General features: G+C 40.5%; 1 long non-coding RNA gene across 1 annotated transcript in view; it reads left to right on the top strand.

Annotated features, from left to right (window-relative positions):
- Positions 1-7124, top strand: part of LOC125694210 (uncharacterized) — a 15234-nt gene extending 8110 nt beyond the window's left edge. Inside the window, exons 2-3 of the long non-coding RNA XR_007377459.1 lie at positions 4027-4189; positions 6447-7124. This is a non-coding gene — a long non-coding RNA (uncharacterized LOC125694210). The remainder of the gene's footprint in view (positions 1-4026; positions 4190-6446) is intronic.
- The last annotated feature ends 9131 nt before the right edge of the window (positions 7125-16255 follow it).

Below are 16255 nucleotides of genomic sequence, written 5' to 3'. Positions count from 1 at the left end.
TCAGCCAAATCTAAAGATGTACATTAACTAGAAAAGTATGCATGCAAAACACTGCAATGCTAGAGTGAAGAGCACAGTAGAGATGCCAGTGAGGAATTTCTGTGAGGGAAGAGAAGTTGTGCTTTGCTCACAGAAGCACCAATTAGGGTGCACACAGATCAACACACCAGTCACCAGAAAAAGCATATGCCTCAGCTGATAAGGGTGATGAAATGGCATATAATAACATCATTTACCATTAAAATGGCAAAACATCTTAAAAGAAAACCCGTTCCTTCCAAAATAGGTGCCACGTATGTTGATAATATCTGGCAGCGAGTGATGTCTTCAGAGATCTAAGTATCAACAGGAGGATCCTCAAGCCCACCTGCGTAATTCACATCCTGTCCACAGAAAGCTACTAAACAGAGCAGAGCATGCAACTGCACCCACCAGCAGCGATTGCTTTACCCCATACTTTTATACTTTTCCAATATCTTTATCCCAAATCTAAAATAAAGGAGTGGATACCAGTGGGGTTTTACAAAACTATAATAAAATAAACTTGTCCCATATTTAATACCTGCATGAGTCGATTCTTATTTTGGGCATTCAATATAGAAATAGTAAGGGTCAAAATTTATGCAGGAAGAAGGTCAGTGAGATCTAATAGCTCCTCAAGTTATGACTCCACTAATTAACACTAGTATAATCTTCATCAGAATAGCTCTAGTCACAAATTAACAAGCAAGCTGTTTCTTTACCATCAGAAAGTCTCAATTATTCCCAAATGGAACCAAGCTGGTTCCACTACTTTCTCTCAGGTTGGATAAGGCAAAGTTGACGTGTTTTGATTCTCAGACATGCAGAATGGAATAGTAAAGTAGCTAGGCTACTTTATTCACGGGCAAGTGTTTGGCACTAACATACAACCTTATATTATAACCTAATAACCTCATGTTCTAACTTTTTTTTTTTAAATACATGCTTAGAAGTTTCTCAGTCTCAGGACTAAAGTAAGTCTGCTGCATGCTGCAATTCCTCTATTATGAAAACTCCTGTTGCAGTGTTTATCTTGCCAGTGTGGTTGGTGGTCATTGGTCATGATATCTCACAACTGGCATCATCCTATATATTACCACTGGCAAAGTTTAGGCTGAGTCCAGTGGACACAAAGACAGTGGGAAAAAAAACACAATTCCACAGTATTTTTGGAAAGCTGAAGCTCATGAATAAAATGAACAGTTTAAAAAAAAAAAAAATAGAATTCCTGCTGTAGTCAATCAAGAACTTTTGTTAATGAGTTCCAGACAGTCTTACATTTTTTAAAAAGCATAAGATTTTGGATTTTTGCCATTTAAATCAGCAACTACTGTATAAATTACATTTGTAAGACCCATTGGCTCCAACCAGAGAGACTGAGTTATGAAAGGACCAGGTAAGAGGAAGTGGAAAAAAGGACAAGCTATAGAATATCTGTGAGTAAGATGACTAATATCACTACATATATGAGTTCCCATTTCTTTGGCTTCTTTCATGGATATTCAAAGATAACAGGAGGACAGATTCAGAAAGAAAAAATAAAAGGAGAGACAAATCCTGCAAAGGAAGGTCATATTTACAAATGCTTAATATTACTTCAGGTTTATAGGAAATGACTTATGAGTTGCTTTTTAGTATTAAGAGTTTTTCATGAATTTTTCAGGAGAGATGGCAAGATTATTAATGAACTAATAGCCATAGGAAAAAAAATTATTTCTAACAGTCTCCAAAAATGTAGCAGTTTCACTTCTGTCAGTAAAAATGAGGTAATGTAGCAAAGTCCCGACTATGAGGAAACATGAGCAGATTTTTTGATCACAGTTAAGATTCATGTTATATCCCATGCTGTGCTGAAAGGGAGATCTTAACCAGTTAAAAGCTGCTTTAAAAAAAAAAAAAAAAAAAAAAACACCCTCATTTCTTTGTTTTTTTTCCCTTTGTTATACTACTTTTTTTTTAATTAAAGAATGTTTTTTATTCCAATACTATCTACATTTTTCTTGTCATACAGATTACATTTTTCTCAGCTTTAGTAACAAAAATAAATGTTTGCTTTTGTTTACAGCCAATTTCTCTTACGGATTCAGAATCAGAGTATATTAATTCTAAATTCACGGCTGGAATTGAGGACAAGGAAGGCATAATATATTTTTTTTCTTCTAATTAGTAGAAATGTTTCTACTCCTTTTCTGTCTTTGAAAATCTTGGTAAATTTCTGTCTTTCAGTTAATCTGGCACATTTGTTTGAAAAGAACATGTGGCAAAATGGAAGAACTTTCAGTTAACGTTTCATTTTGCTGCATTTTCTCACCATCTTTCTAGTTTGGTCAAATATGCACTGATCTTTTAACCATCACCTGAGGAAGTTAACAAACTCATAAGCAAGGTAGATGGATGCGTATAAAGCAAGAACCATCAGTCACTTGTTGACAAATAAATCCCAGAGCAAATACCAAAATATTTAATTAAGCATTTAGATCTAGTTTGTGTGTTCCTTTAAGCTAATGGTCATTCATTCACTCAGTCACAAATGACAACGCTTTTTTTCATACTCGAGTCTTCTCTGGTGGCCCATCACACTGCACGAAACATTTTCATATAGATGCACAGTGTCATTCATTAAAATGTATTTCAACATTTAAGAGTACATTACTTTTCAAAAATGAAGATGCCCCCTGCTAACCTCCTGCGAGAGCATTTGTGTTTCATCTTTAACATGAATTCGTTGTGCTTTAACACAGCCCAAGCTGCACCCAGGACAAGATTGCTTGCAAACGCACTTCTCTTCCGCTTGTTTCCTGCATGTATTCAGAGCAGTTCTGTTCAACGTCACCATCTTCTGTAATCGGGACTGCCTTCTTTGGTTACTTAGAGGGGAATTTTATCCCCAAAGCCCCACAACTGATGTTGTTTGTAATGCTACAGCTGTCATGCCACTAAATCAGCTTCCAGGACAGTGACTACTGATGCAATGAGCAGACAATTTCTGCACTCCCTCAAAATGACCAGGAGAACCAGAGACGTATACTGGAATATATTACCTTAGAGCAAATTCAAAGAATGTGAATCTCTCTCATATTCACAAGACCAAACTCCTTCCCCATTAATGTAGAAAGCTCTTGAGCATTTGGAGAAAATTAAACTAAATACATCTTGCCAACAGCAAATACTCAAAGGACAACTTTTGTTTTAATTACTGTAGACATAGAAAAAAGGAGTTATTTAAGGAAGTCTGTCAACTAAAAGCTATATATAACTCCTGAGGAATTCCTTAGTGATTTTCCTGGTTAAACAGATTTCCTTAAAAATACATTTGTTTGCTGCACAGACTGGAATTATTGTAAAATGAAATAGATATTTTTTCAAAAGTCTAATGTGACTTGCAATGCTAACACAGCACACACATCCATTGGACAATTTAGGTTTGTCGTACTGATCTTAAAAAAATGAGTAGGCATTACAAAGCCAATGTTTTTATCTACTGAGTAAAAGGGCAGAATGAAGTGTTAACCACTGGAGTTGAAGCTCCCTTCCTCTCATTGATTTCAGTAAGCATTTTTCCAGATCTGAACATTTTTGTTATGTTCAGTGGTATTCCATTCAGGGCTGTGATATCCACTGAAGGCAAAGAACAGCAAAGTTTCATCCTTTAGAGACTCCCATTTCAGCTAAATAACCCAGGGGGCTGTTCTCTGAATTAGCATTGCAGAGTATGTACCAGCAGTGAGAGTTCTACTGAGCAAGGAAACAACGAGAGCAACAGACCAAAGTGCACACAGTCCTGATTTTGTGCTATCATGAAGGCACATATACATATACATTTTAACCTTTTGCTTCCTTCCAGATTCTGGGATGAAATTCTTACTCAGCTTTACATTCGCCTTAATTTTTTTCATAATATTTATGTCAACATTAAATTTTAAAAAATGCTGTTTTTGTAATTACCTTTGTGAAGATTTAGAGTTTATATACAATTTATAATTGAATGCTACTTTTATTTTATAGCACAGTGCCAGTCTGCGCTGTTGTGAAAGACCTGTGAATAAATATTCATAGGGATGAATTCAGAGGTGATGGGCAACACAGACTGAGGAAAAGGAGCCCAGAGTCTGTGTTGAGGTAAATCATGAAAAGAGGAAACAGAAGAGGAAAAGCAGCTAAGTGAAAGGTATGTAACACCTAATCTAAGGCACATTTCTCTCTCCTTCAGTACACACAAAACTTTTACCAGTTTCTTTTTATGGTTATTGAATGCCCACATTACCTGAAAGTGGAATTTATTGTGCTGAGTGTTAAACTTTAAGTTTTACAAATAAGCTTCTTTATAAAAATATTTCTTATCTGTAATCTACATCATCAGCTCTTACACTACCACTAAGTTCATCCCATTGTCTCCCAAGACGGTTACCATGAACATATGTCAGAATATATGTCAGCCTCAGAAATACACACTTGTACTAGAGTGACTATTTTCTGTTCCTTATTCCCTTGCCTCTACTTTAAATGTATGTGTATGTTTGCTTAGAACTTAGCTTCTGAAACAGAAGGACAAAATCAGCAATTCTGACAGCTGTGAAAAGATTTCCATAATACAGAAAATCTAAATGCCTCTTCAATCACTTTCTCAATGAAAACATCCCAGGATCAAAGAAATCCAGGGAAAGAGGAAAGATTAACCTAGAAAAGGCAAATTAGCAATTCAAGTGAATAAAGCTGGGTTTGTTGCTTCCTGCTTCAGCAGTATCCAAAGATCTGGGCCTCAGTGCTACAGCTTTCACACGTGTGCAGGGTGGTGGACAGCAGCTTGTGTGAAGTGAATCAGGGCCAGCACAATTGTTTGAAGGAGGAGGGATGCACGGTCCCTGGCAGCTCAGAAGTGCCTTTTCTCTCTGGTTTCATGCAGCTGACATACCGAGCAGAGGCGCCAGAGAGAACATGGCGCTGTTATGGAAATAAATGACTTTGCAGACCCAACGGAAGGAGGTGGGAGCGAAAAAGCATCCTCACCCCCTGCCCTGGCAGCTGTGTAAATCTGTCCCTGCCAGGCGAGCTCCGGGAGGTGCTCATCGGCCGCCTCCCCGGGAGTCAGTGAGAGTTCAGGTGCTTACTGTGTCATCAGGCTTGACCTTCAGATGCGACACTGCCAGGACGTTTGTTTTCCCACAGCAGTGATTGCTTCAGTCAATTATTATTGCCCATCCTAGAGTGCAAACACATAAGGACTTGATTTACAGTGCAAAAATGTACATCCTGAATTTGTTTCCTCTTTTGTTTTTGGACTGTCGGAGCATCTCCACCTTAAAGAGATGACAGCAAATTACTTCATAGGTAAATATAGCTATGTATAGGAAGGATAAATAGCAGCCATTCAGGTCACTGTGGGATGAGCGTTCAGTATAGCTTTGGACCAGTTGTGTCAGATGCGACTACATATTTTAAGCTTTTTGTTTTAAAATTTTTATTCTTTCTGCTTTTCTTTGAAGAAATCATCATTAGCAAATTTCTCAGTTTGGAAATCTAACCTCTAAATCCATTTTAACACAGATTTAAGATTGCGCATTCAGTTCTTTAAGCAATGTTTAGGTATTACCAATATACTGAAAGATAGATGAGACAGCCTCATGGTAATACAGCTTTTAACCTTTCCTCTCCTCTACCATGACGGCAGAGAATTACAGTAAATGATGGTTACCTTGTCTGCAGTATGGACAATTGATTTGACCTCACTGCATCTGATGCTCTAATGGACTTTGTGGCTGAATCCCTGGAGATATAAAATATGTCCAAGTGAATTGGGGCAGGTTAAAGAACGGACCTGCTTTTCATGGCTGGCTCAAGCTATAATAGATCTCCCGGTTGTTCTGAGAAGAAGATTAAAAATGATCAATATCCAAATCATTAAAAAAAAAAGTGGTGGCTTCTGTAAATCTACTGTAGGTGGGGTTTTTTTCCTGCTAAACACCGGAGGGGGGTGTCTGGGTTGATAACATGAGTTTCTATTACAAATGTTTACTTCTGTTTACTCTCTAGTAGCATGCTCCTTTTTATATTAAGAATCAGACACACAGATGGCGTGATTCAGCACTGCTTTCCTGAAGTCATACTTGTTTACACCATGAAGAGTCAGGCCTTAGGTCTATTTAATATAGATGAAATAACAATACTGTAATATATTTCCTGAAGCAGAAAATAAAATCAAGGACAGATTTCAGAGAATGATGGCAACTGTGATAACTGTGACTGTCCTCACAGTTCTGCTAGCCACAGTGTCTAAGACAAAAATAAAGGTCTAATTTAGTGAAGGAAAAAGAAAAAAAGATTTTTCCTTGGCTGCTCTGAGTCCTTCATTTGGCAAAGTGCAATTCAACATCTTGTTTATCCTTTCCCACCCTCTAAGGAACATGTCTCTGCTCTTTTCCCACCAGCACATAACAAAGCTCAATGTGAGTGTAAGTCTGTCCAGCCTCTGGAGCAGCCAGGAGAAAAGCTTTCATGCCCCACAGCTGGGAGCTCACCCACAGACCTTCTTCTCTACATACAGCAGCAATGGGCCAGGCAACTTCAGTGGGCTTATATGTATGCACATACTTACCATCCTGTAATACCCAAACATTAAGAAGACAGATCTACAGCTGATCCATTTGAGGCATGCATGTATTGGTTTGTATTGCACTTACTGAGTAAACTTGAAATGCAGAGGAGCCCAAATCTCTATTCTGGACAGTTTGAGGTTGTTTGGATCTGACATTTCTGTGTGTTCACTGACAGAAATAAGCTCATTATGAAGTTGTGTTGGAAGATGGATGCCCTTTTTCCAAGTTTTGAGAAGTGTCTAGGCAGAGTAATTGGACTGCATTAGATAAATCGAGTGAATGTGAAAAATCTTCATTAGAAGGGAAGAAATACGTGGTTTTAAGTGCTAAGACACTTCCACATAACATTACGGTTTGCATCTACACTCACAGTACGCAGAGAGATTCATGCAAATGTCCAAAAATTGAAAAGGCTTTAAATGTATTTTATCTAATTGTTTGTTGAACAGTATTTACCTTTTGCCTTCCACAGGTTGTTTTGAAATCTGAATGTGTAATAACATCTCTGAATGTTTTAATTTAAGCTAATGTACTATTCCTTTATGTAAAAAGTAAAGGTATTTTGAAACTCTTTGCTGAATACTCTGAGATTGTCCATCCTCTGTGTGCTAGCACTGAGCTGAATGCCTAGCATCCGTGCATAGAAGAGGGAACAACTGCTGCCCCTCCGATCCAGCTATTCTTGTATCTGGAAACATTGTCAGGTGCTACAAGCATCACGCCATCTGAAAGGCCAAAGTTGAGTACTACGTTATTGGAGTAGATGACACCTTATTCTTATTCTTCAACAATTCTAACAACTTAGAGTCCCTCGTTGTCCCTTTATGAACACAGATGTCATTGTGAGGGGGGGACAGCCAAAATGACAAGAAGGTGACCTGTCAGTGAACTCAGGAGCAGGTGAGGCCTGTCAGCTTCTAATTTGAAACTGGTGTCAGTCCTGAGGAATGGCTGGTATAATCACATTTGTAACTGATATCCTATAAACGCTGCAAACATTCACAGTGCGCCTGTTATGAGTAATATGAAATTAACAATTCGTGTTTATGACACAAGACACCGACTGAACCAAGTAGGTCTCCGTAACTGGATCAGCTCCGTCTGCCTTCTAGAGCAGCGCATTGAACTGCTTCAGCCAAGCCAAATTACTGTGTGCTTATGTTACAATAGGCATTGTATTTATTTTGAAGACAAACTTTTGTAACTAGGTGTAAAGTGAGGACCTCAGAACTAGCTCCTAGCTCAAGTAATTGCATATAAAACTTCTCTTGCTCAAGCCCAGCCATTAAGATGTTCATGACTTTTAAGATAGAATTTGGGACCTAACAAATCACATGTTGTAGCTCACATTTTCTAAATAACTGAAGGGAAGGCTCTGTGTAAATCTTCTCTCTCAGACACATAAATTACCAGCTGCATGAATACTGCCATTAAGACATGCAGACAAGTGCAAGGGGTGGGGACAGGGCAGGATGCCCAAAAGAGGTGGAGTTACAGAGAAAACAAGGCATTTGCTCACTGAGTAATTTATGCCTTTTCTGCCTTCACTGTAGCTGAGCAAGAATGAACATCATGAGGCAGTGTGTCAGGCGCTGTCATTTCACTACCATTGAGGCATTTTTCTGCAAATTAAGTGTTTTCTTCCTATTTCTAATCATTTCCACCTGAATTTTTTATTAGGAAAAGTCAAAATTATAGTATGTGAAGCAAAGATTTGAAATGAAGTTGCATTCCAGGATAAACTGAAGCTCAAGTGCATTTCTCATTTGAAGACAGCAAAATCTCACAATCCTTTGCATAATTATTTCCAATCCAAACTGACAGGAGCCCTAAAGTTCAGTTCCTTTCCTGATTGCACTGCTGCTAAGCTTGGTGCATAGATCAGAAGGTCCTTTCCAATGACATGCAAAATAAAAGAAGAACCAGACAAAAAATCTATTTCAATTATTACACTGGGATTTAGTTAGCAGAGCTGAAAAAATGTGAGTCCAAATCCCAACTAGCTAATGGAGCTTTCTGAGCAGTTCTATACACCTTCATACAGGCAATCCAGTGGAGCTAACAGCCTGTTGTAGCACTCTTTAGTGGTAGGCAAATAACACTCATTTCCATTTTCTACAGAAGAACTGCACTCCACAAAGCTTCAGCAACGTAACCAAGGCCAGGTACAGCATTATAGCTGTGGTTCAGACACTGACATCCCTTGTCCTCTGACCCAGCACTGACACAACACACTTCTAACACTGCCTAGTTCAAGTTGCTGGCCATGAATACCACCTAATCAGCAAAGTAAAAGTATGATTTCAAAACCAACCTACAGAACTGCTTCAACCAACCTACGAAACTCCATCGTACCTAAGCAAAGGCCTAGCTCTAAATTTCACAATCACACTGCACCACCTAAAAACACTCCTGTGAGAAGGATCCTTGACTTTCATGAGTCAGGGCTGGAAGCTGCATCCCACTGCAGTTGATGCAGTCATGTCTCAATGTGTAGAACTTGTCACGTTACTCCAATGGCACAGCACAGTTGTTCAGTTTGGATAAAGTAATGTATGGGAATTGTTGAATCAAGGCCTGATTCACTGATTGATCACCTGAAGCAAGGACTGGGCCAGCTTTAGGAACACAGGTGAAGGCAATTCAGCTGTGTGACCTGAAGGAGTGGAACCTGGCTGCATCTCTCTAAAACCCCATTTAAGGGCTGACTAACACTAGCAAAGGATCTCTTTCTGGAAATCCCTCCTCTGTGGAGCTTTTCATTGCAAGCCTAAATTTTTGGATACAGATGAGCATTCCTTCCCTGTTTGCTCCTTTGCTACCTCACTACGGTACTCTTTCCAAGTGTATTTTGTTGACTGTACAAGTGCAGAAAACTTTGGTAGCTGTTCAGAGCTTTTCTAGAACCTGGTAACATATGTTTCAGTTATCCTCCTACTTACACAGGTATAATTATTAGAATTCCCCACATGGTTTATGAGGAGAGCTGTGTAACAAGGCCCAGCACAACAACCAGGTCAGCTCCAGGGGCTGATGGGCAGTGGCACCACCTGGGAGCTCTGGGCACAGTGCCTCGACTAGATTGCTGCTGTAGCTTACTTGTATGAGCCTTCTAAATCACTGGTCATATAAAATGCTCCTCTGCCAAATTGGTTATGGTTTTGATATTAGCTGTAAATATCCATTATCTTTTGATTTCCTAGCTAAGCAAGCTTAAGTGTGTTTATGTCTTCTATGGCTTTCATTAGAGTAACACTGATCTAGCATAAGATCAGAACAGAGGAACTTACGATTATTGGTAAACACTAATCTTAGCTTCTTACAGACCTTCTTTGTGACTCTTGTACTGCTGACAGTAAGGAGCAGCTGGCACCCCTCAGCTCAGCCCGTTACCTGCAAGGATCCCCTGAACACCTTGCACTGGCCATGGCAGTACTGTAGAAAGGAGGCTGCAGTGGGCAATTCCGAGCTCCTGCTTCCAGTGCTGGGCCCACATGAGGCTGCCAGAAGACCAAAAGAAAAGATGAAGAAAAAAAAAAGTCAACAAAAAACTATTATCTTTTCTCAAAAACAGAAAGTGGAAGAATGAGACTCTGGCCTTTGTGGTCAGAGAAGACTGATCTAAAGATCTTGAGAAAATTCCCCATACACAGAAAGAAGCAGCAGAGCACATCCGTTTTCATGACAGAGTTTGGTAATATTTTGAGCACTGAGGTCCTGCACTTCCTCTTGACCTCACAGCACCACTTTCTGTTCATACAATTAATACTGGGGAAGCTACCGTTCCCACCAACTTTCACTTTTAAGATAAAATCACTCCTTTCAGGGTAATCTTGAAGAAATGAATAAGTGGCAAACTTAAAAGCAGGCTTACCTAGTGAAGAGATGTACAAGGGAAAATGGGAATATAAATGTATGGCCCAATTTTAATTTTATTCATTTCTAGTACATTAGGGTAGGCAGAATTGGAGTAGGAGAAAAGGAAGTTTGACTTTTGGGGTCTTTTTTCTATATCATGCTGAATGGAGAGCAATGCTACACATAAGCTCACCGTGTGGGAGATGGTACTTGAGCATGAGGTGTTTCTCTGACCAGCCTGAATCAAGGGCTTGAGCAGCCTGTATCTCATCCAGCTCCTGTAACTGTTGTCTTCTGGGGATTTTATTCCAAACTTCATGAATATTTAGCAAGGCTTCTGAAATAAACTGGCTCTAGCAGTATACACTGAGACCGTGAACCAATGATTGGGGAACTAATCTGTTTCAAATCCTTGCTCTGCTCGATTCCATTGCAGGTTTAGTGATGAGTTCATAAATAACAGCTGTTTGCTGACCATGGCTCCCATACACGAGTGCCCTAATCACTGAAGATTATTTTTTTTCCCCCCTCTATACAGAAATTCCATCTGCTTGAGAATGTTTTCTCTCAAAACCAATGCATTTACAAGGTTAGTGCTAGTTTTGGTGACTCAGTATTTTCTTTAAAAAGAATACCACAGTATTTCAGTCAAAAACCATAATCAGCATGAACTCAAATGGCACAGATTCCTAAGCCCTTGGCTGCATGGCAGCCTGCGTGCAGCTCTGGGGCAAATTTGAGCGCTGCAGCAGTGACCAGCAAAAAGCCCTTGAAGCAGGAAGGCAGCATTAAAGCCATCCATTAAGCAGTGTTTATATTTACCGTGAGGTGAATTACAAAACTCATTGTTTTGTAAGTGTTTGAAATTTGAGGGCCTAGGAAAGCCATCTGGGAACGGTACCTCAGACACAAGCTGTTATAACAGTAGCAAAATTCATGGCTGCATCTTACCTGTTGGAGCCCTTCTTCTCCTACTTCCCCAGGAATCAGCACAGCAGAGGCAGTGGGATGCCCACGACTCACAGCCTTTCCTGTTTCTTCTCACTGGAGCAGTCCTGAAGAAGGACAATATAGATTTATTTACAGGAGACAGCATGGAAGCAGACCTGGGTGCATGTGACAGAACTGGAGGCATCCCAGTGTAATTAATGAGCAGTGAAACAAGTAGTTATTTATGTTGCACATTTCTAATGAACGGGAATTAGTCATGTCTTTAATTCTTAGGTGGCTATTTATGCTGCTTATCTGATATCTGAAAGGAAACTGTACTGAATATTTTCTACTCCAAGGAGGACTGGGTGGCTAAAACAAGATCTAACTTGTGCTTTTGGCAAAACATTAGGAAACTAGTTTCCAATTTTGGAAGTGTCTGGATGTAGTTTTCCATATTTTTTGCTTTCTTTGAGTTTTCCTGACTTCAGTCAGGAGGTGAAATGCCAGAAATACCCAGGGACAACATATCTAACAAGACCGCTCCCCCATGGGCGTAGCAGCCCGCCGGGTGTTTTTCCAAACCACCCCTGAACTCTGAACCTCCAAATCATTCACAGATCTCTTCCACTGGGAGATGAAACCACATTGCTGCATGGCTGCAGGAAGGAGCGTGGTGGGGAGCCGTGAGGAAAGCTGTGTTTTCCATTGCCTTCCTGAGCTGGGATGAGTGGTGGCCACACTCACTGCATCAACCTCTGCTCGTGCTGGATGCTGTGAGGGATATGCACTGAGCAACATTAATTCTGTGGTCACCCAGAGCGTGAGCACTGCCCTGTTTCTGCTCCAGCTGAAGCCTGAATGGAGCTGGGCTGGGAGAGGCCTCCATTTCCCATTACACAATGGTATTTTCTATTAGACACTAAAGCCCTCTGTCCCTGATGATAAGCTGGTTTTTATTATGAAATATAACAGTTGTATTTTACACGGTTCTTCTGTACAATGCAATTTACAGAGTTCTTCTGGTGGCCCTGTCATTGACAGGGTGCCCTTTAAAGCAGGACTTGTAGCACACCGAAATTTTCATGATTCTAAACTAGCAGGAAAAGAAATATTTCGATGGCTGACAATTCCAGTTAGGTAACTATTATTGAAGTGTGTACAAGATTGCATGTCAAAACATTTTTATTGTTAGCTGGTAGGGATCACACTGACTGACAGCAGCAGTTTAACAACTGAACCACAGCGCAGTTTGTTATTGTACCTGTTTCTCCATAGAACAGCTCTATATTTTAGCAGCTGCTATCATTTTTAAGTTACAAAGCCTGTTCCCTCTCTCCCACTTTCAGTGCCTTTACCAAGTTGGTACGAGTGAGTAATAAAAGGAATTTAAAGTGCTTTAATTTTGTTTTGTTATATGGCATTACATTACCATAGCCTCTTAATAACATAACAAATACATACAGGAAATACAGCTGAAGTGAGTATAGAATCATTGAGAGGCGGAGGGGATGTTAGGTCAGGTTGGTGGGGGCTGGTTGTGGTGGCTTTTTTCCTTTCTTTGGGGAGCAGGGGGCTGAGGGGTCAGAGGGTGGTTAAGATCCAATTGTGCTCCTATAGTTATGCAGTTGAGACACTCCAAACAGAGAATTAAGTGGAAAGCAGAGTTCTGCATCAAGCTGACATATTAAAAGGAAAACCACTTAACAGAGCAGAAGGGAGACAGTCAACTTACAGCAGCACAGTAGTTTTTCTCACAAAAAAGTTGCCCTTAAATCCCCCTGGCATTACTCACACATGACTTACGCTGCACAAGCAGCCCGCAGGCACCCTCCGCTAGGTGGCGGGGCAGGCGCTGCCTGCTGGCTTCCCTCAGCTGCTGCCTATGCCTGTAGCAGAGTTCTGTATTATGCGTGTGCTCAAAATTTGTGATTTGATTGTTATCCTTATATTAAAATATTACCTGCAATCACACAGCCGTCCTGAAAAATCCCAAATTCTTTGCCTTAAGATTTTGTAAGCCATGTGTGTGGTTACTTACCAAAAAGTCTTTCATATGACCACATCTCGAGGTGGAAGTTACTCTGATCTGCTGCTATGGGCTGCTATAGCATCTGTATATTTATCTTACTATTTTAAACCCCCCCCAAAAAAGTTGTTTTTAATGTTCTTACAGTCTACCTCAGCACAAATATCACAAATAATCACAAAAACTGCAAAGGAGAATGTTTGAAAGCTACAGAAAAGTTTGGGACTGGAAATTTCTGTTTAGCTGGGTGTAGTTGTACTTATTCAAGCAGAATGCTTTCACAGGCAGTGATGCTGACTATGCTGCCAGCATTGTGCCCATGCCGGTTCTTGCTTTGTCTGTTCACACAGATAACTGGGTGCACTGTGGCCGTGACACATGGCTGAGCTGCACTGCTGGGCTCACCTGAACGTGTTCCCACATGCAGTGCCCTGCTGGCACTCTCACACAGTGTCTGCCTTTCACCCAACATCGTACTTCAACACCATGGCATGGCTGCAGCAGCTGTTGCTGGAGGACAAATACAGACAGGCAATGGAAAGGAGGTGGTGAGCAGAAAAGTAAAGCGGTCTCAAATAAGGAAGCCCTTTATTTTCCATTTGTCTTTGAAGACTGGTGAATGTGCACCAACTTACTTGCATAGCTTCCACACGAAGGAACTGACTGTTTTGAAAAGGAATGCAAAGATTCACACTTGGGCAGAGAGATTTCAAAGCAGTGAAACTGCTTGGCTCTTAAAAATGTTTTTTAAAAGCAACACTAAAAACTATAATAGGTAGCAGCACAGATAAGACAGCATTAATGAGTACAGTCCTTGCTGGTAAACCACTGCTGTGCTTTTGAAGTATAAATGTCAAACTGTTTTTGTTTGTTTGCTAGGAGTCCATCTCTAGCTTCCTCTTATTTTCATTTGAATGGGATTTGGACTCTGCCTGTCACTGTGAAGTAGATTGGAGAAGAGTACTGTCAACACAGATGAAGATTCAGTTTGAATAAAATTAAAATAATTAAGTTCTGTTCAACATCAGTTTGGTTCTGCTTGAGTTGCCAAGACTCCTTACACAATTTGGGATGGGAGTTGGGCTTTTTTTTGGTAGATTGTGATTTCCTTGGTTGGAATGCTATGTCCAAAACCACCATCCAGGAGAATGAAGGTCTTCCACCCAAGGGTAACGTCTGTTATCTCCAACATTCGGGATATTGTGTCCAAAACAGGAGATATCAGCTTTGGAGGAACGTGATTTCAGAGTATTAAGCAGTTCCAAAGACCACTTGGATTTGATCTCCAAATGCCTGAGATAAATACAAGCCTTGAAAATGACCCTCGACACCCTGGGACCTTTTCTGTGGAAAAAGCTGAAGCACCCAGGGGTGTATCCTTGACTGTGCTGCTGAGTCAGTTAATTACAGTGCTCTAGATGAAAAGAAGCTTTGGTTAATGTAGGAGAAGAAAAAATAGTACTAAGGTTGACAGTTTGTGAACACATATGCTAAACATACGCATATTCCTATACAGCAGGAAAAGGAGTTAGAGGAGAGCAATTTTATATCCTAGTGCCTATTACCTGGGCAGAGCAAGGAGCTGAGGAGACATGCAGGAGCAGCCCACAGCTCTGCAGCGTTGGTCATGCTGCCAGCAGCCTGCTGGTACAGTCACGCCACACTGATATGCTACTGCAGCCCAGCAGGCTGCCAGGGAACTGCTGTGGGAGCTGGCTGGGGCAGCGACAGAGCCCAGCCAGTTCCCTGCCATCTGCAGCAAGCTCAGCAACACATTGAAGCTGGCTGAACTTACACCTTGGGATGGTTCAGTGTCACGTGCTCAGAAACAAGAAGCTTTGCTAGACTGTCCCAGCAGCACAGAAATGCCATATGGATCTGGTAGAAGTGTGAATTTTGTCTCAATTACAGATAATCCTAGCACTGTGCAAGCAAACACCTTGATGAAAGGTAGGGACAATACATTTCTTGGCCTTGTTTAGGCATCAACATTAGGGTTTTAATGGAAAAATGCTTCACAGAAACAAAGACAGGATTTAGCTTTCCCTACCTCTCTTCATTCCAAAATTTTCATTCCTTATCTTGCATAAGTTCACTGAACAGTCACTGTGGCTCATCCTACTGTATAAATGCTTGCAGATCACACTGTGCTGTGGGATGTTTTTTCACAGCATTTAGAATGTGCAGCTGCATATGGGAATGTAGGAGGGGTCAGCATTGATGGGGTTCACATTTAGCACTGCCTACTGGAATCCCAAAACTAAAAATGAGCCAGAGGAGAACAGCAGCACTTTGCCTTCTATTCACTTATGGTCAACAAGCAATTCCAAAGATCTACGTCTGATTTCACAATTCTACACAAGCACCCTTGCAAATCTCTTTCAATCCACAGCAATAAATTTGTAGGCACCTGATGATTGGACTGAGATCTGAAATGAACATTTACTTTGGTCCATGAGGAATGTACCAACTATCTATAAGCAGTAACCCAATCAAAACTATCCATGGATTTGAAAAATTCTGTTTGAAGAGAACAATCAGAAGACGTATAAGCATTCTTAAGTTTTTCTGCCTCTCGCTGATTTCAGTACAGACAGTCAAATTGAAGTCAGATTGTAAATGCTTGTCCTTATTGAATTATTGCCACAGACACTAATGTGCCAGAAGTATTTAACAGTAAATAGACGTAGCATTAGGAGCACGAATTTGGAACCAACACAATTTATATGAAACCTACGGCAACTTTGTGATCACAGTTAACAAATCCAGAATTTTCACCAGCAAGACAGACACCCAGGTCACTCAGCTGCTGTGGCTGGTTTGT

Source organism: Lagopus muta, chromosome 5 (assembly GCF_023343835.1).
Source record: "Lagopus muta isolate bLagMut1 chromosome 5, bLagMut1 primary, whole genome shotgun sequence".
Classification (NCBI taxonomy): Eukaryota; Metazoa; Chordata; class Aves; order Galliformes; family Phasianidae; genus Lagopus; species Lagopus muta.
The sequence above is the reverse complement of the archived record's forward strand: the minus strand, read 5'-3'. Positions and strand labels throughout refer to the sequence as shown.